The sequence below is a fragment of the Triticum aestivum genome, chromosome 5B, assembly GCF_018294505.1.
Source record: "Triticum aestivum cultivar Chinese Spring chromosome 5B, IWGSC CS RefSeq v2.1, whole genome shotgun sequence".
Classification (NCBI taxonomy): domain Eukaryota; kingdom Viridiplantae; phylum Streptophyta; class Magnoliopsida; order Poales; family Poaceae; genus Triticum; species Triticum aestivum.
In genome coordinates, this window is record NC_057807.1 from 438,875,426 (window position 1) to 438,898,698 (window position 23,273).

Below are 23,273 nucleotides of genomic sequence, written 5' to 3' on the forward strand. Positions count from 1 at the left end.
AGAGTACCTATCATGGGCATTGAAGGTCGACAAAATCTTTTGTTTGCACAAGTATGAGGAAGAGAAGAAGATCGCTATGGCATCACTTGAGTTCCAAGACTATGTGCTCATATGGTGGGAACAAGTCCTTGAGCGCCGAGAAGCAAGAGGTGAACCTCCAATCATCACTTGGGCTCAAATGAAAGATGTCATGCGAGCATGCTTTGTGCCCACCTACCACAACCGCGATATTTTCAAGAAGCTCCAACTCCTCAAGCAAGGAACAAAGAGTGTTGAAGAACACTACAAGGAAATGGAGATAGCCATGATACGAGCCAATGTCATAGAAGATGATGAGCAAACTATGGCACGCTTCTTGAATGGCCTCAATCACCCCATCAAGAAGATTGCCGACTTCCAACCCTACTCCAACCTCATTGAGCTCGTGCATCAAGCTACCAAGGCAGAACGTCAAGTGCAAGATGACTTCAAGTACGCCAAGTACTCATCCAAGACCTATGACTTCTCCAACATCCAAGCTTCAACGACTCCAACTTCTACATCAACCAAGCCATCTACAAGCAACGACGACAAGTCAAGTTATAAGAAAACTTCGACAAGCTCAAGTCGTCCTCCTCCTACTACAAGCAACTTCAAGCCGCATGCTTCATCATCTACTCCAACCGATGAGACCGTCAAGACAAGCTCCATCAAGTGTTTCACTTGCGGCGGACGAGGCCACAAATCCTATGAGTGCACCAACAAGCGCACCATGATCCTCAACGATGATGGAAGCTATGACTCCATGAGTGAAGAGGAAATGGAAGCCCTTGAGCAAGTGGACATGCACCGGCGCGTGAACGAGGATGAAGATGATCAAGTCTATTGTGATGAGGATTCGATCCCCTCTCTCGTTGTCTCCAAAGTCTTGACTCTTCAACATGAACAAGACAAAGAACAACGATGCCACATCTTCCACACAAAGGCCGGCATCAATGGAAGGTCCGTCAAGGTCATCATCGATGGAGGTAGTTGTCACAACTTGGCAAGTGAAGAACTATGCTCCAAGCTTCAATCGGTCAAGAGGAAGCACCCGCACCCCTACAAGGTCCAATGGCTAAGCGATTCCGGTACTATACGAGTTGAGCACACTATTCAAGTTTCCTTCAAAATTGGAGCATATGAAGACACTTTCGAGTGTGATGTCGTCCCGATGTCTGTTTGCCACCTTCTTCTTGGTCGACCATGGCAATTTGACCGCGGCGTCAATCACAATGGGCGTACTAACCCAATCTTATTTTTGTCCCTTGATTTTTGCTTCTGTTTAGTAATAAATAATTCATCTAGCCTCTGGTTATATGTGGTTTTATGCTTTAATTAGTGTTTGTGCCAAGTAGAACCTTTGGGAAGACTTGGGTGAAGTCTTTGTGATCTTGCTATAAAAAACAGAAACTTTAGCGCTCACGAGATTAGCTGCCACTTTTTACTGGAGAGTGATTTTAGGTTGATTATTTTTTCAGATCATTAATAGACAAAATCCTCAGGTCCACCAATTTATTTCAGAATTTTTGGAGTTACAGAAGTATACGTTTGATACAGATTACTACATACTGTTCTGTTTTTGACAGATTCTGTTTTCATTGTGTTGTTTGCTTATTTTGATGAATCTATAGTAGTATCGGAGGGTATGAACCATAGAGAAGTTGGAATACAGTAGATATTACACCAATATGAATTTATAATGAGTTCACCACAGTACCTAAGTGGTGATTTATTTTCTTATACTAACGGAGGTTACGAGTTTTGTGTTGAGTTTTGTGTTGTGAAGTTTTCAAGTTTTGGGTAAAGATTCGATGGACTATGGAATAAGGAGTGGCAAGAGCCTAAGCTTGGGGATTCTCAAGGCACCCCAAGGTAATATTCAAGGACAACCAAGAGCCTAAGCTTGGGGATGCCCTGGATGACATCCCCTCTTTCGTCTTCGTTCATCGGTACCTTTACTTGGAGCTATATTTTTGTTCACCACATGATATGTGTTTTTCTTGGAGCGTCATTTTATTTTGTTAGTATTTGCTTGCTGTTATTTAGAATAATGTTCTGAGTCTCTATTTTCAATAAAAATGTCAAGGATAGCCTTTACCATGCTTATTTTGCAAGTATACATGTTGCTGTTTCAAAACAGAAAGTTTACCTCTGTTGCAAAAATTCCCTAGAAAAGTCAGAGAATGATATAATATTGAAGATTTTTGCATATTGAGCTCTGATAAATCTTCTACAGTGTAGTATTTTTCTCATAATTTTTGGAGTTAGGGAAGTATAATGAATCTTGCATTCTTTACAGACTATACTGTTTTGGCAGATTGCTGTTATGTTTGCATTGTTTGCATATGTTTGCTTGTTTAATGATTCTATTTGAGGATATGAGTATTAAATATGCAGAGACATTTAGTATGCAATGTTGAATAATAATTTTAGTAATTTGCTACAGTAGAGAATGATAAGGTTATTGCATTGTTTTATACTAACTTATCTCACGAGTTCTTGTTGAGTTTGGTGTGAATGAAGCTTTTGAGATTTAGGAAAACCGTGATATAAAAGGAATTAAGGAGACACAAAAGCTAAAGCTTGGGGATGCCCAAGACACCCCAAGATAATATTTCAAGAAGTCTCAAGCATCCAAGCTTGGGGATGCCTCGGTAGGCATCCCACCTTTCTTCTTCAACAATTATCGGTTAGTATCGGTTGAACCTAAGTTTTTGCTTCTTCACGTGAGTTGTGATATCCTTGCAATGTCATTTTGTTTTGTTTTGCTTGCTGCTTGAATAAAATACATTAGATCTGAAATTCTTAAATGAGAGATAGTCTTCACATAGCTACATAATTATTTAACTACTCATTGATCTTCACTTATATCTTTTTGGAGTAGTTTGTCATTTACTCATGTGCTTCACTTATATCCTATGAGTAAATGGTTGAATGATTTGAATGTCATAAATCTGAAATTATATATGTTTCATATGCTTATACCATGGGGAGTAATGACTTCACATATAAGAAGTAGAGGTGGTAAATTTATTGAAATGTTAGCAAACATTGTATTAGTCACTTGAACAATTCATGAAATAATATCGAAGGAAGAGAGATTTCACATATAAAAATACTATCTTGGACATCTTTTGTAGTTGTGAGCACTCATTAAAATATGACATGCTAAAAGGTCGATGTTGGACAAGGAAGACAACGTAATGGGTTATGTTTTCCTATATCTGAAAAGTTATATTGTCATGAATCATCCAACATGTTGAGCTTGCCTTGCTCCCTCATGCTAGCCAAATTCTTTGCACTAAGTAGAAATACTACTTGTGCTTCCAAACATCCCTTAAACCAGTTTTGCCATGACAGTCCACCATACCTACCTATGGATTAAGTAAGATCCTTCAAGTAAGTTGTCATTGGTGCATGCAATAAAAATTGCTCTCTAAATATGTATGATCTATTAGCGTGAAGAAAATAAGATTTATACAAACTTGTGATAGGGAAGAAATAAAAGCGACGGACTGCATAATAAAGGTCTCTATCACAAGAGGCAATATAAAGTGACGTTCTTTTGCATTAAGATTTTGTGCATCCAACCATAAAAGCGCATGACAACCTCTGCTTCCCTCTGCGAAGGGTCTATCTTTTACTTTTATCTTCTACCCTTGTACAAGAGTCATGGTGATCATCACCTTTCCTTTTTACACTTTTTCCTTTGGCAAGCACTTTGTGTTGGGGTGATCCGGATATATATATCCACTTGGATGTAGGCGTTCATAAATTATTATTGTTGACATTACCCTTGACGTAAAAGGTTGGGAGGCGAAGCTATAAGCCCCTATCTTTCTCTCTGTTCGATTAAAACTTTGGACCCATAAATATCACGTGAGTGTTAGCACTTGTGAAAGATTAAATGATAGTTGAGTATGTGGAGTTTGCTAAATCAAAGCTCTAACATAGACCCTTCCTGAAAATAAGATGAATTGCAATTGTTTGATGACTGAGAATGAAGTTTGCTAGTTTTCAAGAAAGTTTATGGTCTATGCTTTAACATGTGAATAGCTTGTTACTTGATCATGAAAAGTTTTATGAGATGAGCTACTATTATGATATATTATGATGCTAGAAAAGGTGACTGAAATTATCATTGATCAAACTTGTGCACTTGCTAGCATTCACACTTCATAAATTCTTTCTTTACCATTTACCTACTCGAGGACGAGCAGGAATTAAGCTTGGGGATGCTGATACGTCTCCAACGTATCTATAATTTATGAAGTATTCATGCTTTTATATTACCTGTTTTTGATGTTTAATGGGCTTTACTATACACTTTTATATTATTTTTTGGGACTAACCTATTAATCGGAGGCCCAGCCAGATTGCTGTTTTTGCCTATTTCAGTGTTTCACAGAAAAGGAATATCAAACGGAGTCCAAACGGAATGAAACCTTCAGGAGAGTTATTTTTGGAACGGAAGCAATCCAGGAGACTTGGAGTAGACGTCAGGGAAGCTTCGAGGAAGCCACAAGGCAGGGAGGCGTGCCCTACCCCCCTGGGCGTGCCCCCACCCTCGTGGGTCCCTCATGGCTCCCCTGACCTACTTCCTTCGCATATATATACTCACGTACTCTGAAAACATCGAGGAGCAGAATAGATCGGGAGTTCCGCCACCGCAAGCCTCTGCAGCCACCAAAAACTAGTCGGGACCCTGTTCCGGCACCCTGTCGGAGGGGGGATCCCTCACCAGTGGCCATCTTCATCATCCCGGCGATCTCCATGATGAGGAGGGAGTAGTTCACCCTCGGGGCTGAGGGTATGTACCAGTAGCTATGTGTTTGATCTCTCTCTCTCTCTCTCTCTCATGTTCTTAAGGTGTTACGATCTTGATGTATCACGAGCTTTGCTATTATAGTTGGATCTTATGGTGTTTCTCCCCCTCAACTCTCTTGTAATGGATTGAGTTTTCCCTTTGAAGTTATCTTATCGGATTGAGACTTTAAGGACTTGACAACACTTGATGTATGTCCTGCTGTGCTTATCTGTGGTGACAATGGGATATTCATGTGATCTACTTGATGTATGTTCTGGTGATCAACTTGCGGGTTCAATGAACTTATGCATAGGGGTTGGCACACGTTTTCGTCTTGACTCTTCGGTAGAAACTTTGGGGCACTCTCTGAAGTTCTTTGTGTTGGTTGAATAGATGAATTTGAGATTGTATGATGCATATCATATAATCATGCCCATGGATACTTGAGGTGACATTGGAGTATCTAGGTGATATTAGGGTTTTGGTTGATTTGTGTCTTAAGGTGTTATTCTAGTACGAACTCTATGATAGATCGAACGGAAAGAATAGCTTCATGTTATTTTACCACACACTCTTGAATAGATCGAGCAGAAAGGATAACTTTGAGGTGGTTTCGTACCCTACAATAATCTCTTCGTTTGTTCTCCGCTATTAGTAACTTTGGAGTGACTCTTTGTTGCATGTTGACGGATAGTTATATGATCTAGTTATGTTATTATTGTTGAGAGAACTTGCATTGGTGAAAGTATGAACCTTAGGCCTTGTTTCCTAGCATTGCGATACCGTTTGTGCTCACTTTTATCATTAGTTACCTTGCTGTTTTTATAATTTCAAATTACAAAAACCTATATCTACCATCCATATTGCACTTGTATCACCATCTCTTCGCCGAACTAGTGCACCTATACAATTTACCATTGTATTGGGTGTGTTGGGGACACAAGAGACTCTTTGTTATTTGGTTGCAGGGTTGTTTGAGAGAGACCATCTTCATCCTACGCCTCCCACAGATTGATAAACCTTAGGTCATCCACTTGAGGGAAATTTGCTACTGTCCTACAAACCTCTGCACTTGGAGGCCCAACAACGTCTACAAGAAGAAGGTTGTGTAGTAGACATCAAGCACCTGCCCGTCACCTCGTCTTCGCCGGAGAGCCACCTCCGCCGAGCACCCCGACACCGCTGGAGCACGCCACGGTTCACCCCGCCACCACAACGAATAGAGGGAGCCCCATCACCATTTAACGCCACTGATGCCACCGATGTTCCACTCCACCTTCGTCCAGCACTTCGCCTTCACCGGGGACTCGCCAGAGAGCCGCCACCGCCGCCGCCTGACCCGCCGCCGTGTTTACTCTGTTTTCTGGTGAGCACACGCGGATAGGAGATATTCCAGCCAATCATGCACTGACACGCGGCAATGCTACATCGTTGCTACAGTAATTCCAGACCAGGGGATTTCTGTTGTTTTTGTTTTTCTTTCCAGATTTGTTCTCTAACTTCTTTTAGCTATATCTTTTAGCCTGTATACTATTTTTAGGTGATTCTTTTTCCTGTGCACTCACAAAAATCAACACTATGATGGAACCAAAATCTCACATATTTGCACTTTTCAAGTTTGAATTCGTTCAAATTTGAATTAAATCTTCCAAAGGCCTTAACTCTCAAACCATTTGTCGGAATCGAGTGTTTCTTTTTGCATTGTGACCATAGTGCAATTTAGGTGTTGTTATGCTACTATTGTTGGGTTTTGAAATGGTTTTCTTGCTGTTGGTGTTATTTTGGTTCTATTTATGTTTCGATGATTGATTTGTTGAATTGTGTGAAACGTGTAGATTGTCCGGAGTGCAATGCGAGCTATTGTCAGGAGTGTGACTTTTTGAACCAGAACCAAGGCAAGTTACATGTTGATCATCCTTTACCTATTGTTTTCTATGCATGTAGTTATATCACACTATAAATTTATGCATGTATAGGAATACTATATTATTTTTTGCTATATGCTGTTGAGCTATCTTCCCGTCTTTTGAAAATCATGGTAGTTGTAGTTTGCTATGCTTTGTAGAGGGGGGTGGTTCGTGTATTCATTGAGTTTGTGAGGATTATATATATATATATATATATATATATATATATATATAACAAATTGAGTAGTAATTAAGGATTTAATTCACCTCTGGACGGAATTGGTATTGATGGGTGGTTTCAAGAACATCATGTTTTTTACCCTCTGAATGTAAGTGGACGGCCGCCCATGCTCAAAAAGATTAGATAGACTTAGTGACTAGTAGCTTCCATGTATGGCCACTGGCTAAATGGGCTCTGTCTTAGTTGATCAGTTGTGGAACCCTTACCCGGATGTGCCAGTAGATGTACATATAATAGTTGGGATGGGCCTCCTGTTGGGACTAGTGGACTGCTTCTGAAAGACTTCGTCTCAATCTTCGGGTTGGGTCCAGTGGGCAAAGCGTACTAAACTCTGTAGAGTATTGAAAACTAATCATGGTTAGCCGTACCCCCGGTTATGGGCAACTTTGAGCCACGATGCCATTACAGTTGTTGGATGATCTTGATAAATGTGACACTTAATAATATTTGTGGGCAACTTAATAAAGGGTAGATTGGAGTTGATTTTGCCAACTCAACCTTGTGTATTTAATTGTAGTAACAAAGAATTAAAATTAAAATTTGACTATTATGCAGTTATGAGGACAAAATCAGCTTTCTGCAAAAATAAACCCTCAAGCCTTCCTTTGTCGTACTATGCATATACATCACTACATAAGAAATACACTTCTGTGATGATACGTGTTTGTCACAGTAGGTCACGTTTTCTGTCATGCATGTACATCCATGACGATATTATGACAGAATCAAGATGGTCATACATGTGCTATCGTAGAAGTGTTCCATGATATTACCAAAATTATCATCACGGAAGTGTCCATTTCCATGACAATAAATCACGCGTCACATAAGTGCTTTCGTCAAGGGTGACCAACACATGACATCCACCTAATGGAACGCCGTTAAGCTATCGGGTCCGGTTTTGGATCCGATAACCCGTTAACAGCCCCGACCAATGGGGATTTTCCACGTGTAAAATCATCATTGGCTGGAGGAAACACATGTTGGCTCACTGTTGGGACAGATGTCATCCACTCATTGGAAAGAAGGCGCCTATGATACATCGACACATGGCACGGCCCAACAGAGGCCCATTCCTGTGAAAAGGCCGACCCGTTTGACTTGGTCAAAAGGTGGCGGGCCGGCCCATTGGAAGCCTGTTAACGACATGTTCACATGTAGCCCATTTACAGCATGCTAACCCAGGGCCCGTTACAACCTATTCGAATTAGGCCCAGTAGCGTCATCTGGGCCGTGCAATATGATTCCAGCTCGTTTTCTGGCCCATGTATGGCCCATGACGTCTTTCAGCCCATACGAGGCCATTTGTAACTCTTGGCCCATTAACGACCCGTGGTGAAACTGGCCCGTAATGAATAGTGTATCACTTTATACCCATTAATGCCCCGTGGTGGAACTAGCCCATAATGAACAATGTGTCACTTTATACCCATTAATGGCCCGTGGTGAAATTGGCCCGTAATGAGTAGTGTATCACTTTATACCCATTAACAGCCCGTGGTGAAACTGGCCCGTAATGAATAGTGTATCACTTTATACCCATTAACGGCTCGTTATTCCGTTGGGCCGTTTCCAGCCCATGTTATCTTTCGGCCTTCTAAGGGCCCATTTATTCTTGGGCTCATTTCCAGCATTCATTTACTTACGACCTGTTACTGTCATTTTTTGCTTGTGGGCCAAATTCAGCCTGAGGTTACAGTCGGCCCGATTGTGGCCCATTAATACAATGGGCCGTTTTCATAGCATCATAAAATATGACCGATTAACAACGGCCCGTTATGGTCGGCCCATGAACGGACGATTCCAACTCTAGCCCGTTTACGGCCATAATGTGGTCTGTTATTGGCCCATGTTTGGCCAACCAATCATACGGCCCATAGAAGGCCCATTGATGATACGACCCGTAGAAGGCCCATTGTTTCTATGACTCGTAGAAGGCCCATTGTTTCTACGACCCATAGGAGGGCCATGGTAACTACAGTAAATATGTAGCCCATGGTTATTGTGGCCTAGTTTTAAAAAATAGGTTATTGCGGCCACTAGCAAACCGCGGAAAAAGAACTGCACTGACTATAAGCAAAGAAATAAACAAGATAATAATGAAATAAATAAGCAAGCAACTTACGCTAGGCTATCAGGGCTATTACACATATTACATCCACTGGGCATCAAAGTTCGCCACCAGTGCAAATATAGGGAACAAAGCAGCATATAAACGCCGCAGCAAAACAAGTCCAGAACTGAAACCACTTCAGAAGAGCTCAAGAAACAATATCCTGGGTACCCATAATGCTGGCAAGATGCTTAGCAAGCTTATTAAATTTCTCTTGTTTGGCGCTTAAATCCTCCAGCACTTGCTGTTGCACCAGAAAGTATGCATCTGAATTCTGCAGGGACTTCCTCAGTCCTTCGGCTTCCTGTTGCATAACATCTGATCGATGTCTTTCAACTTGAAGTTGATACTCAAGAAGCCGAACTGATTCAGGTAACAAGTTCGAACAGCTGGTGCCAGCAGTAGTAGCCAGTAACTCGAACACTACATCAAGACAGGACTTTGGGGTTGTCTTAGTGTCTTCAATATAATTTTTATCAACTTTCTTGGAGACCAACAGGGATGTCTCACTATCTTGAACCTTCTATGCATTACTTCCTTTACCATTGCATAATGGGGTACTCTTCTCCAATATTTTATCCGCATTCTAAAAGAGAAAAAAACAAACACATCACAGGTTTACAATGTAGTATATGAAACTCATTTTGGTAAACCATTCAATAGTAAGGTGGACAGGATAACAACATGAAACAAACATATATCTATGTAGTATGGTCACTGTATGGTCTATGTCATTCTAGTTTATGTTGCCAAATCAAGATAGATATAGTTCGAATCATATCTATTTAAGACAAAGCAGCATAAACAGAATATAAGTGTGGGAAACTACACAGCAATAACAACACTTGTAATGTGCATGGCATGAGAACATAACTGTTTATTCAATTGAAACTGAAATCAACATAGATCAAGTTACAACAGAAAACACGTTAAAGAAACAAGTTTAAAACATACCTGTTGCACCATTGGAGTTTCAATTGCATCCCTCAAATTTGAAATTAGTTGGTATGAGTAAATACAGTGATGCAAGAGCAAAGTAGTATGAACCATAGCTACGGAACCTGACCTGAGAACAATTCTTCTTCTACTTTAAGCATTGACTTGGGGTTCGGAGTGGTGGTCCTCGTGCTTTGGGCACTGTAGTTGCCTTACTAACTGCTCGTGTTTGGGTGCTCTGTGGTGGAGATGGTGTTGTGTCAATGGGAACTGGGTTACTATCTGCTAGGGTTGGCGTTAGAAGGGGTATAGCTGGTTCTCTGTCCAACTGGGTAGGGGTACAATCTGCGTGAGTCTGGGTTATGTGTAGTGGGGCTGTTTCTTGGGCAAGTACAACCATGGTTCTATCTGCATCGACAGGTAGCACGATCTTTTCTGAAGACCGTGTTTTTACTCACACAGATACTGCCATCACCCCCTCCAGTTGAAATGGCTGATAAACATGAAAAGTAATTGAATGTACAGACATTGTAAGATAGACAGGTGCAATGGATAGTAGGGAAGAAAACAGGGCATGAAATAATTCACATTTATGTTGTCTAATCAAACCGAATAGCAGGATATAATTTCACATATATGATGGCTAATTAAACAGGATAGCATGACACAATTTCACATGTATGATGGCTAACTAAACAGGATAGAATGACATACTTCAAAATATGATGACTATGTAAACAGGATGACATGATATAACTATACAATGTGTCTATTAAAGTGTCATTCACATATATGAGCATGGGAAAAATTTAGAGCATGCACCTCGGGGGGGGGGGAATAGAACTGGTCATTTGTCTCTGAATCCTCCTCTGAGGAGCTATCTGTAACCAACAAGACATGCGCTTCGTCAGATAGCATTGTCTGCTCTGAAGACCTTGTTTCCACTCCAGATTTTTCCATGACCGTGCCGAATGGCTAATGCATAGGAAGAGTAATGGAATGTACTAAAATTGTTGACAAATTTAACACGTAATAAAAAAATGATGGCATGATATAATTCACATATAAGATGACTGGCTAACCAGGATGGCATTGCAAAATTCACATATATGATGCCTGGCTAAACAAGATGGCATTGCATGATTCACATATGCGATAAAGAAACTAAACAGATGGCATTGCATGATTCACATATACAATAAAGAAACTAAACAGATGGCATTGACACAAAGCATGTCTAAACTAAGCAGATGACATCTTTGATGTATACAGTAAGAATTGCAAGGCACCATATGCATGATATTACCAACATCAGCATGCCAAGTTAGAGCGAAGACCTCATGGGGTAAATAGGAGTGGTCTTCTCCTTCTGAATCCCCCTCAGAACAGTTATCTTCCTCTTGATTACGATCTGAAATGGGTGGAGGGGGTCTGCCTTTGCACCACCCATGGAGGGACGTCTGCATGAAATTTCATTGCCACGCATGGCTCGTCTCTTTTGCTCTACATGATCAGTTCCATTGTGTACAATAACTGGCATGCATAGGAATAAAACATAGTGAGATTATGTAAGGAGTGCATGCACAAATCCAGAGTGATGGTAGCAAACTGTGGATAGACCCAAAACCAATGATAGCAGGCAGATAATAGCTTTAGTTAAAAAATACAGATAATGGCTCCTTTAATGTTTGTTTGCACCCAACATGAAACTCATAGTAGACACCCGAGATTAACCAGATAGTACTGATTGCTGCCCCAACATGTACCCCACAACCATTTAAAAACTCAAGTTTCAGCATTAGTTTGGACCTGACTCGAAGTCTAATAGGTGAACACAACGATAATGTAGAGATACGTCTCCAACGTATCTACTTCTCCAAACACTTTTGCCCTTGTTTTGGACTCTAACTTGCATGATTTGAATGAAACTAACCCGGACTGGCGCTGTTTTGCCCTTGTTTTGGAGAGGGGGATTCGTCGCCGTCGTCATCATCAACCATCCTTCATCACCAATTTCATGATGCTCACCACCATGCGTGAGTAATTCCATCATAGGCTTGCTGGAGGGTGATGTGTTGGATGCAATTTACCATGTAATCAAGTTAGTTTTGTTAGGGTTTGATCCCTAGTATCCACTATGTTCTGAGATTGATGTTGCTATGACTTTGCTAGGCTTAATGCTTGTAACTAGGGCCCGAGTGCCATGATTTCAGATGTGAACCTATTATGTTTTCATGAATATATGCGAGTTCTTGATCCTATCTTGTAAGTCTAAAGTCACCTATTATGTGTTATGATCCGACAACCCCGAAGTGATAATAATCGGGATACTTCTCGGTGATGACCATAGTTTGAGGAGTTCATGTATTCACTATGTGTTAATGCTTTGGTCCGGTACTCTATTAAAAGGAGGCCTTAATATCCCTTAGTTTCCATTAGGACCCCACTGTCACGGGAGGGTAGGATAAAAGATGTCATGCAATTCTTTTCCATAAGCACATATGACTATATTCAGAATACATGCCTACGTTATATTGATGAACTGGAGCTAGTTCTATGTCACCCTATGTTATAACTATTACATGATGAATTGCATCCGACATAATTATCCATCACTAATCCAATGCCTACAAGCTTTTCACATATTGTGCTTTGCTTATTTACTTTTTCGTTGCTGCTGTTACAATCACTAAAAACTGCGATCGTTACTTTTATCACCGTTACCATTACTGTCATACTACTTTGCTACTAAATACTTTGCTGCAGATACTAAGTTATCCAGGTGTGGTTGAATTGACAACTCAACTGCTAATACTTGAGAATATTCTTTGGCTCCCCTTGTGTCGAATCAATAAATTTGGGTTGAATACTCTACCCTCGAAAACTGTTGTGATCCCCTATACTTGTGGGTTATCAAGACTATTTTCTGGCGACGTTGCCAGGGAGCATAGCTCTATTCTTTGAGTCACTTGGGATTTATTCTGTTGATCACTATGAGGAACTTGAAAGACGAAAGAACTAAGATTTTTCCCTCAACTACGAGGGGAGGTAAGGAACTGCCATCTAGCTCTTCACTAGACTCTCCTTCCGTTTTGAGTAAGCTCGCGACACCTAAACCTGCTACTGCTATGAATTCTGATATGTTGCATGTTATTGATGATGCCACTTCTGCTATGCATGATACTTATGATGAAACTACTTCTATGCTTGATACTACTGTGCCATTAGGTGAATATCTTGATGAACAACTTGCTAGGGTTAGAGAGAATGAAATTATTGAAGATGAAATCAATGATGATAGTGATGATGAAGGTTCTCCCCCTAAGTATGAATTGCATGTTGTTCCTGAGGGTTATGTCATGGATGAAGAAACTGCTAGAGATCTGTTTGCTTGCAATGATAGATCTAATCTTAAGAAATTACTAGCTAAACTTAAACAGAAAACTCTGAATGCTAGAATGAAATATGACCCTGCTTTTGCTACTTCACCTATCTTTGTTACTGATAAGGATTATGAATTCTCTATTGATCTTGAGATAATTACTTTGGTTGAATCTGATCCTTTTTATGGCAATGAATCTGAAACTGTTGTGGCACATCTTACCAAGTTGAATGATATAGCCACCCTGTTTACTAATGATGAGAAGTCTCGCTATTATTATATCCTTAAGATATTTCCGTTCTCATTAAAGGGTGATGCTAAAACTTGGTTTAGTTCTCTTGATCCTGGTTGTGTGCGTAGTCCCTAGGATATGATCTATTACTTCTCTACTAAGTATTTCCCTGCTCATAAGAAACAAGTTGCCTTAAGGGAAATATATAATTTTGCACAAATCAAAGAAGAGAGTCTCCCACAAGCTTGTGGGAGGCTTCTCCGATTACTTAATGCTTTGCCTGATCATCCTCTTAAGAAAAATGAAATACTTGATATCTTTTATAATGGACTAACTGATGCTTCCAAGGACCACTTGGATAGTTGTGCTGGTTGTGTTTTCAGGGAAAGAACAGTCAACCAAGCTGAATTGTTATTGAATAATATGTTGACTAATGAAAATAATTGGACTCTTCCTGAGCCAATTCCTGAGCCAATTGAGCCAACTCCTGAGCCTATTCCTAAACCAACTCCGAAGAAGAGGGGTGTTCTATTTCTCAGTCCTGAAGATATGCAAGAGGCAAAGAAATCAATGAAAGAAAAAGGTATTAGAGCTGAAGATGTTAAGAATTTACCTCCTATTGAAGAAATACATGGTCTTAATATACCGCCTATTGAAGAAACACATTGTCTTGATAACCCGACACAGGTAGTGAAGGTAAATTCTCTCTACATATATGATAAAATTGAAATCCCCTCTACTAAGTTTCATAGCCAATGTTTGGATGAATTTGATGACTTTATGGCTAGGCAAGAAAGTTTTAATGCTTATGTTGGAAGAGAATTAAAGAGTAATGCTTTCATGATAGAACGCTTCAGTGATTATATGGCTAGAGTTAAAGGTGAACTTAAACTCATTAGCAAATATGCTTCTATGGTTACCACTCAAGCAGAGCAAGTACTAAAAGCTCAAAGTGAATTGCTCAATGAATTAAATAATAAACATGATTTTGCTGTTAGAGTGGCTACCAGAACTGGTAGAATGACTCAGGAACCTTTGTATCCTAAAGGCCACCCTAAGAGAATCGCGCAGGATTCTCAGAGAAATAATTTATATGCACCTAGTCCTCCTAAAAAGAAGAAAAAGAAAAATGATAGGACTTTGCATGCTTCTAGTGAACCTGTTGTAGACACACCTGAGAATCCCAATGATATTTCTATCTCTGATGCTGAAACACAATTAGGTGATGAACATGAACCTAGTGATAATATTAATGATAATGTTCATGTTGATGTTCAACCTAGCAATAATAAGGGTGTAGAGATTGAACCTGTTGTTGATCTTGATAACCCATAATCAAAGAATCAACGTTATGATAAAAGAGACTTTGTTGCTAGGAAGCACGATAAATAAAGAGAACCATGGGTTCAGAAACCCATGCCCTTTCCTCCTAAACCATCCAAAACAAAGGATGGTGAGGATTTTGAGCGCTTTGCTGAAATGATTAGACCTATCTTCTTACGTATGCGCTCAACTGATATGCTTAAAACAAATCCTTATGCTAAATACATGGAAGATATCATTACAAATAAAAGAAAGATACCTGAAGCTGAAATCTCCACCATGCTTGCTAACTATACTTTTAAGGGTGGAATACCTGGTGATCCCGGAGTACCCACTATACCATGCTCCATCAAAAGAAATTATGTTAAAACTGCCTTATGTGATCTAGGAGCCGGTGTCAGTGTTATGCCTATTTCCTTATACCGTAGACTTGAATTAAGTAAGTTGACACTTACTGAGATATCCTTGCAAATGGCTGATAAATCAACTGATATACCTGTCGGTATTTGTGAGGACGTGCCTATTGTTGTTGCGAATGTACTATCTTAACAGACTTTGTCATTCTTGATATTCCTGAGGATGACAGTATGTCGATTATCCTTGGTAGACCCTTTTTAAACACTGCAGGTGCTGTTATTGATTGCAACAAAGGCAATGTCACCTTTCATGTTAATGGTAATGAGCATACAGTACACTTTCCGAGGAAACAACCTCAAGTTCACTACATAAACTCTATTGGGAAAATTCCATCAATAATTGTTGGAAGTTTTGAATTTCCTCTTCCTACTGCAAAGAAAAAGTATGATATTCTTATTATTGGGGATGTTCATATCCTCGTTGAGGTAACCTAGTGTCAATTCAAAATTTCTCTAGTTCCATGTTATTCGGAATGAGTTTGTTAACAAGACTTGATCAACCTTGTTAGTGGATTCCTTTCGATGATCATGAGATGGATGAAACTAGAAGGCACCACCTTCTATACCTTCTTTTACTTCCTGTTACTTAGAATAAATAAAGTAGAAATAGTATATTTTGTCTGTTTTCTGAATTATCTATGCAATAAAAATATCCCGAAAATAAAAGTCCTCCAAATGCCATGCCAATTTAATATGATTTTTTCTGGAATATTTGAGAATATTTGGCACTGAGAACACAGCAGGGGGAGCAAGTGCTATGTCTTGAGCTTGCATTGGTTTTCCTTGAAGAGGAAAGGGTGATGCAGCACAGTAGCGTAAGTATTTCCCTCAGTTTTTGAGAACCAAGGTATCAATCCAGTAGGAGGATCCTCACAAGTCCCACACATCTACACAAACAAAACAAGAACTCGCAACCAACGCAATAAAGGGGTTGTCAATCCATTCGCGGCCACTTGCGAAAGTGAGATCTGATAGAGATAATATGATAAGATAAATATATTTTTGGTATTTTATGATATAGATTGGAAAAGTAAAGATGCAAATAAAAGTAGATTGAAGCTTATATGATAAGAGATAGACCCGGGGGCCATAGGTTTCACTAGTGGCTTCTCTCAAGATAGCATAAGTATTACGCTGGGTGAACAAATTACTATCGAGCAATTGATAGAAAAGTGAATAATTATGAGATTATCTAGGTATGATCATGTATATAGGCATCACGTCCGTGACAAGTAGACCGACTCATGCCTGCATCTACTACTATTACTCCGCACATCGACCGCTATCCAGCATGCATCTAGAGTATTAAGTTCATGAAGAACAGAGTAACGCATTAAGAAAGATGACATGATGTAGAGGGATAAACTCATGCAATATGATATAAACCCCATCTTTTTACCCTCGATGGCAACAATACAATACGTGCCTTGCTGCCCCTGCTGTCACTGGGAAAGGACACCGCAAGATTGAACCCAAAGCTAAGCACTTCTCCCATTACAAGAAAGATCAACCTAGTAGGCCAAACCAAACTGATAATTCAAAGAGACTTACAAAGATAACTTAATCACACATAAAAGAATTCAGAGGAGATTCAAATATTTCTCATAGATAAACTTGATCATAAACCAACAATTCATCGGATCTCGACAAACACACCGCAAAAGAGTTACATCGAATAGATCTCCAAGAAGAGGAAGGAGAACTTCGTATTGAGATTCAAAGAGAGAGAAGAAGCCATGTAGCTAATAACTATGGACCCGAAGGTCTGTGGTAAACTACTCACAACTCATCGGAGAGGCCTTGGAGTTGATGTAGAGGCCCTCCATGCTGGATCCCCCCCCCGGCGGAGCACGGGCGATGGCTCCAAGATGGGATCTCGCGGATACAGAAGGTTACGGTGGTGGAAATAGTTTTTGTGGTCTCCTCTGATGGTTTGGGGGTACATGGGTATATGTAGGAGGAAGAAGTAGGTCGGTGGACGCTCAAGGGGCCCACGAGGGTGGGGGCACGCCCACCTGTAGGGGGCGCGTCGGGCACCCTCGTGGCCACCTCGCTTGTTTCCTGACTTCCACTCCAAGTCCTCTGGATCACATTTGTTCTAGAAAGATAGCTCCCGAAGGTTTCATTCCATTTGGACTCCGTTTGATATTCCTTTTCTTTGAAAGACTGAAATAGGCAAAAAAATAGCAATTCGGGATGGGCCTCCGGTTAGTAGGTTAGTCCCGAAAATGATATAAAAGTGGAAAGTAAAGCCCATAAACATCCAAAACGGGTAATATAATAGCATGGAACAATCAAAAACTATAGATACATTGGAGACGTATCAAGCATCCCGAAGCTTAATTCCTGCTCGTCCTCGAGTAGGTAAATGATAAAAACAGAATTTTTGATGTGGAATGCCACCTAGCATAATTCTCAATGTATTTCTCGTTAATGTGGCATGATTGTTCAGATCCAAATGATTCAAGATAAAATCTTATAAAACATACAAATAGTAATACTTTGAAGCATACTAACAAATAATCATGTCCTATCAAAATAACATAGCCAAAGAAAGCTTATCCCTACAAAATCATATAGTTAGGCCATGCTTCATCTTTATCACATAAAATACTCCCATCATGCACAACCCCGGTTTCAGCCAAGCAATTGGTTCATACTTTTTAACACGCTTCAGCTTTTTCAACTCTTATGCAATACATGAGCGCAAGCCATGGACATAGCACTTTATGTGGTATATGGTGGTGGTTGTGAGGACAAAAAGGGAGAAGATAGTCTCACATCAACTAGGCGTATCAACGGGCTATGGAGATGCCCATTAATAGATATCAATGTGAGTGAGTAGGGATTGCCATGCAACGGATGCACTAGAGCTATAAATATATGAAAGCTCAACAAAAAGAAACTAGTGGGTGTGCATCCAACTTGCTTGCTCAAGAAGACCTAGGGCGTTTTGAGGAAGCCCATCATTGGAATATACAAGCCAAGTTCTATAATGAAAAATTCCCACTAGTATATGAAAGTGACAACATAGGAGACTCTCTATCATGAAGATCATGATGCTACTTTGAAGCACAAGTGTGGAAAAAGATAGTAGCATTGTCCCTTCTCTCTTTTCTCTCATTTTTTATTTTTTTTCTTTTCTCCTTTTTTTATTTTTTTATTTTTTGGTGGGCTTCTTTGGCCTCTCATTTTTCATGGGCTTCTTTGGCCTCTTTTATTTTTATAAAGTATGAAGTCTCATCCCGACTTGTGGGGGAATCATAGTCTTCATCATCCTTTCCTCACTTGGGACAATGCTCTAATAATGAAGATCATCACACTTTTATTAATTTACATCTCAATACTTAGAACAAAATGTGACTCTATGTGAATGCCTCCGGCGGTGTACCGGGATATGCAATGAATCAAGAGTGACATGTATGAAAAATTATGAAGGTGGCCTTGCCACAAATACGATGTCAACTACATGATCATGCAAAGAGCAATATGACAATGATGGAGCGTGTCATAATAAACGGAATGGTGGAAAGTTGCATGGCAATATATCTTGGAGTGGCTATGGAAATGCCATAATAGGTAGGTATGGTGGCTGTTTTGAGGAAGGTAAATAATGGGTGCATGATACCGGCGAAGATTGCACGGCATAATAGAGGCAAGCAAAGTGGAAAGGTAAGTGTGCGTATATCCGTGGACTCACCTTAGTCATAAAGAACTCATATACTTATTGCAAAAGTCTACTTGCCCTCGAAGCAAAGTACTACTACGCATGCTCCTAGGGGAAGGGTTGGTAGGAGTTCACCATCGCGTGATCCCGACCTCCACTCATAAGGAAAGCAATTAAAAGAGCATCCCATGCAACAAATTTGTCACATAACTTTTACCATGCGTGCATGCTACGAGACTTGCCAACTTCAACACAAGTATTTCTCAATTTCATGATTACCCAATTAGCATGACTCTAATATTACCACCTTTATATCTCAAAACAATTATCAAGCATCAAATTGATCATAGCTTTTAATGCACTTTCTATGATAGTTTTTATTATACCCAACTTGGATGCTCATCATTCTAGGACCAAATTTATAACCATAGCAAATACCATGCTGTCCTAAAAGACTCTCAAAATAATATAAGTGAAGCATGAGAGATTAACAATTTCTTCAAAATAAAGCCACCGTCGTGCTCTAAAAGATATAAGTGAAGCACTAGAGCAAAAATTATCTATCTCAAAAGATATAAGTGAAGCACATAGAGTATTCTAACAAATTTCAAATCAAGTATTTCTCTCCCAATAGGTGTGTACAGCAAGGATTATTGTGGTAAACTAAAAAGCAAAGACTAATATCATACATGGCGCTCCAAGCAAAACACATATCATGTGGCGAATAAAAATATAGCTCCAAGTAAAGTTACCGATAGACGAAGACGAAAGAGGGGATGCCTTCCGGGGCATACCCAAGATTAGGCTTTTGGTTATCCTTGAATATCTTGGGGTACCATGGGCATCCCCAATCTTAGGCTTTTGCCACTCCTTATTCCATAATCCATCAAATCTTTACCCAAAACTTGAAAACTTCACAACACAAAACTCAACAGGAAATCTCATAAGCTCCGTTAGTGCAAGAAAGAAAACCCACCACATAAGGTACTGTAATGAACTCATTCTTTATTTATATTGGTGTTAAACCTACTGTATTCCAACTTCTCTATGGTTCATACCCCTACATACTAGCCATAGATGCATCAAAATAAGCAAACAACACACGAAAAATAGAATCTTTCAAAAACAGAACAGTCTGTAGCAATCTGTAACTTTTGAATACTTCTGGAACCTTTAAAATCCTACAAAAATAGGACGTACTAGTCAATTTGTATATTGATCTACATCAAAAATAATCAATGCAAAAGCATGTTTCTGTGATTTATTGAATTTTTTCTCGTGAGCGCAAAGTTTCTGTTTTTCAGCAGAATCAAATTAACTCTTACCATAGGTTATCCTATAGGTTCTACTTGGCACAAACACTAATTAAAACAAGAAAGCACATCTAAACAGAAAGTAGATGCAAAATTTATTACTAAACAGGAACAAAAACATAGAAACTAAAATAAAATTGGGTTGCCTCCCAACTAGCGCTATTGTTTAACGCCCCAAGCTAGGCATAAAAGCGAGGATAGATCTAAGTGGTGCCATATTTGGCACTTGATTCTTTAATAGAGCACTTGTAATCCTTAGAAAATTCTTTATTTTTAGTAATGATTAAACTTCTAGGCAAGAAATCAAGAAATTTACTTGTAGCAAAAGGTTCCTTAATGATAGTGGAAAAACTGGGGTGAACACTTATGGATTTGAGATCCGCATTTTCCTTACTAGAAGATTCACCCTTATTTTTAGGAACATATATTAATTTGCCAAATTTAATAGGAGGAGTTGGAGTATTTTTCATGGATGAAAAGGCAGACCCTAAGTTAGTAATTATATCCTCAAGTTTACCAATTCTTGTAGAATCTTGTTCTAATTTTTCATTAACTATAGGTTCCTTTTCTTTAAGATTTTTCAGAGTAACTCCAACCTTAGATCCATATTGAGTAATTTGGTTGTGGATCTTTTTGTCCAAATTTACAATTAACTCGACAGTGGCAACTTTATTTTCAATAATTTCAAGCCTTTGCATCACATGTTCTAAAGTTAAAACTGTTCCGTTAACCAAAAGAGGCGGTAGATCAAACAAATCTGTCATGGCATTGTAAGCATCAAAAGTATGACTACCCAAAAAATTCCCTCTGGTAATGGTATCAAGAATGTATCTATTCCAAGGGGTAATGCCTACATAAAAATTGCGAAAAAGAACGGAAGTGGATTGCTTCCTAGTAGATCTATTTTGAGCATTGTAAATTCTATGCTAAGCATCTTTTAGATTTTCTCCCTCCCATTGTTTAAAATTAAGAACTTCATGATCGAGAGTATTAATGATGATAGGAGGACTAGCCATGATATCGAGATAAATAACTAACACACGAGCACACAAAAAGGCAAGCGAAAGAGAGAGAAGATTGGGAAAGAGAGGGCGAATAAAATGGCAAGGGTGAAGTGGGGGAGAGGAAAATGAGAGGCAAATGGCAAATAATGTAAATGTGAGGGAGATGAGTTTGTGATGGGTACTTGGTATGTCACACCCTAGCTAGTCATGCATTAGAGTGTTGCATCATGTTTACTTTTCATCAGAAACTTGAAATGGGGATGACAGAACCCCCAGTCCCCTCTGAAACCAATTAGGGTTACTAAAATAATTTTTCAATGAACCTGAAATGCCCTTCTAAAATGCCCATCATTTTTGTCTTGGTTCAGAACCTCTGCCAAAAGTGGTGCACATTTTCCTAGGCCATCCTAGGGTTTTTGAATTAAATCATAGATATTTGAATTTGGGCATTTAAAATAATATAAAATATTTAAATGCTCAAATATCTCCAAACTAAAATGTTTCATGTTGGAAATAATCCAACTATGGACCAGGAGTAGTTTGGTGATTTTTGGAGTTGCCTAGGTATTTTATTTAATTCAACAAAGTTGCAGAAATATTAAATAAAACAGAAAACAGAAAAGAGAGGGAAGACTTACCTGTGCGGGCCCCAGCTAGCCAGCCCAGCACTGTAGCTCCCCGTCGTCTTCCTCCCCACGCCCCGAAGCTGCTGCGTGCTCGCGCGCGCACGGCCGCGCGGCCACCTCCTGCTTGCCGACGGCCTCCTGGCCGCGTGGACGACGTCCCGCAGCCCGTCCCGATCCCCCCTTGCTCTCTCTCACTTTCCCCCGGTTCTCCCTCGCTCTCTCCCTCTCACGGCCGAAGCACACCGTCGCCGCCGTTCGCCGTAGCCACTGCCTCCGACCACCTCCTCGCTCCCCGACCAGCTCAGGAGCTCCGCCTTGACTCCCTCTTCCTCCCCACCGCTCCACGAGTCCCCGGAAGCCCTGCATCGCCGCCTCGTCGCCGTTCCCCTCTTCGGACTCCGATCACCGTCGCCGACGAATTCGCCGTCTCCAGCGCGTCCCCGAGCCCGCTTCGACGCCCACTGCAACCGCGGTGAGCCCCCGAGCCGTTTCCCCCTCTCCTTCCCCTCGTTCCCTCACCGTAGCTGCATCCCCACCACGGCCGAACCTCCGCCGTCGCCGAGCTCGCCGTCGACGCAGCTCCGGTGACCATTTGGTCACCCCGGCGAGTCCAACACGTTCGCAAGAACCCGTAGAGCATCCCTAGCGCCTCACTTTGCTCGACTTCGAGCTCCAGCACCAATCCCGCGCACGACCGAACCCCGGCGGCCGCAGCCGAGCTCACCGCCGTCGACTCCGGCCACCCCGACCCCAACGGACTCCGCCAAGAGCCGCGGGTCGTCCTCAGCTTCACTCCGGTGGTCGCCGCGTTCCATTTGGTGGCCGAAACGACCAAAACCACTATCGCCGCCGCACTGTTGGTCGCCGCCGGCCAGAACTCCGGCGAGCTGACGTGGCCTAGTTGATTAACCACTAATCCACCACCTACTGACGCTGACAAGTGGGCCCCAGGGCTTAGTCAAAGCTAACCAGCCCCGGGGTCAACGCGGGATTAGCCCCTGTGACACTGACGTGTGGACCCCACACGTCAGGTTTGACCCGAGCCAGCCCTGTTGACCTGCTGATGTCACTGTGATGTCAGGCTGACGCAGTAAATGATATTTCTGGATTTAAATTAAATCAGGAAATTCCAGAATATTATTTAAACTTCAAAAATTCATAACTTTTATTCTGTAACTCCAAATTGGACAAATAATATATGAAAAATGATCAGAAAAATCCAATCTATCCATCTGTACTATTTTCATGCATGATCAAACAAGTTAAATTGATGTTTTAATCAGAA